Source organism: Crocodylus porosus, unplaced genomic scaffold, assembly GCF_001723895.1.
Source record: "Crocodylus porosus isolate Cpor-Errol unplaced genomic scaffold, CroPor_comp1, whole genome shotgun sequence".
Classification (NCBI taxonomy): domain Eukaryota; kingdom Metazoa; phylum Chordata; order Crocodylia; family Crocodylidae; genus Crocodylus; species Crocodylus porosus.
In genome coordinates, this window is record NW_017728918.1 from 46,981,349 (window position 1) to 46,983,710 (window position 2,362).

The following is a 2,362-nucleotide window of genomic DNA, read 5'->3' on the forward strand; positions in this document are numbered from 1 at the left end:
ATGTGAGTAGGTGTGTACCCCCAGATCTGTATGAGGCAGGCTGGACCAGGTTGTGCTCCAGATGGTGGTGGAAGGCTCTGGAAGTGGGGGCTACACCCTCCTGCTGCATGCTCAGCTGGGGCGGGTAGGCATGGGATGGTGCTGCTGCTCTGTCTTGGACAAATGGCCTGACAGACAGACATACATACAGACAGACAGATGGACTAAGCCTTTTATTATATTAGTATATACATTCTAATATAATAAAGGGCTTAGTATGTCTGTCTGTCCATAATGCTGTTGATCAAGTGTGCATGCTCTCCCACAAGGGCCAGCAGTGATTGGCTGGGCAGGCTCCACCTCCTCAGGCAGGGAGCCGGAGCTGGAGGAGGAGGGAGCCATTAGAGTTTAATATTTACTTGCTCCTGGATGCCTGTGAAAGCTGACAGAAGCCGGGGCAGTAGAAACTAGGGGAAGCCCTCAGCATGACTGAGCATCCCAGCCCTGCCCTCTCCCAGCCATTCCCCACTTCCTGTCCCTGCCCTGCTCCAGCACCACATGGCTCCCAGCTGCATCACTGGACTGGGGAACATGGAGCCCCACTGGTACATGTGTCTGTAGGTGCAGAATGTGTGTGTGTGTGTGTGTGTGAGAGAGAGAGTGAGTGAGTGAGTGTTCAGGGGCAGTGTGTGTGTGTGTGTGCGTGCGTGCATGCGTGCAGGCGGGGCAGTGTGGGTGTGTGCATGTGAAGGGGGAGAGTGTGGGGGGGTTGGTGCGTGTGTAGGCAGGGGCAGAGAGTGTGTTCATAGAGTGAGACCCACATGCACACCCCACCATACATATGCACCCACACCAACCTTGCACTACTATACAGACAGACCCCCACACCCACACCCCCTCACACAGCCCAGCCACCCCCACACACAGTCCCCCCACAAACCCTGCACCCACCTACTTCCCACATATTCACACAGACACACACATGCTCCCTCACCCCAGATACCCATATATCCACAATCTCCCACAAACCTATACCCACCCCCCACAACATACAAGAGTAAGACTTCTTTTTAAGTTATTGTGCGATCACCTCTGTGTACACTACACAAACACTTGTTAATCTGGACAAAAATATTTTTAAATCAAATTTATAAATGCTGTACATTTCCTTTTTAAAATATAATTGGTATTTTTCTGCTTCCAAGATGGCAGAGCCCCTTGCTGAAAGGAGTACTTCCGGGGACAAGGGGAGGGACTTCTGGTGGTAAAGGTCAGGGGTTAGGAGGCAGGACTTCCAGTCACAAGGTGGTGACCTCCAGCTCCACAAGGTGGAGCACCTGCCAAGGGATGGGGCTACCCATGTGGCCTTTGACAGTTTGCCAAAACTCGGTAAGCAACCCTTTGCGCAAAATAACTGCCTGTCCCTGGTTTACATGGCTGGCTCTGAAGGGTGAATGACAGTGGGGCATGTAAACACTCCCAGAAACACTCCATCATTCATGATGGGCAGTTGGCTAGTATTACATGTATCATTTTATATATCTAGTGTAACATATAAACAGAGGAGATATAGATATCTGTGTATGTGTCTGCATGTACATATATATATCTTATTTCTTATCTAACTAGCATCAGCTTCCAGACACTGAATATTCTTGTATTTTGTCTGATAGATTGATGAACCCTTCATTATTTAAATTTATATTTAATTTATGTCTACTTAAGAGACTATGATCAAGGCCATGTACAAACTTTCATTTCTAGTAGTAGAACATTTCTAGTGCACTAAGGAGACTTTCCCAAAACTCATTTTCTCACCCTGATGGTTTTAAAATAACCCCCCTGGTCACCCAGCTGAGTGGTATGGGTTGCAAGGGGAAGCCATGAGACTGCTTCTTAGTCCCAGTGACTGCCCCCACTGACCAGCTGGGACCCCCATGTTAGAAGCCAGCAGGAGCCCAAAGGCCTAGGAGGGGCTGTAGAAGCTGCCTCCTGTGCTTTCTCTGGACTGGGGTAGCTTTGGTCTCTGTCAGACACCAGAGCCTTTCCTTGTGGCTTCACTTCTTGTTCCTCGAAGTAATTAGGCTGTAGGAGATAGTACAAATGTTCATTCTTCATGGAGAAACTCCCCTGGGGCTGACTTCTGCCTGGTTGAAGTCACCTTATTTTTGTCCCAGAACTACCATTTTTGTTCTGGGAGACAGAGTACAACTGTTTGTACACTTTTGGTTTTTACCAGAGGAGTGGTGATTCCGAACACCTGTATATGGGCAAAGTCAGCCCTTTCCCTTCTCTGGCATAAGCTAAATAGACTGAACTCTTTGTGTCTCTCACAATAAGAACTATCTTTTGATACTTGAATAATTATTGCATCATTTTTGAA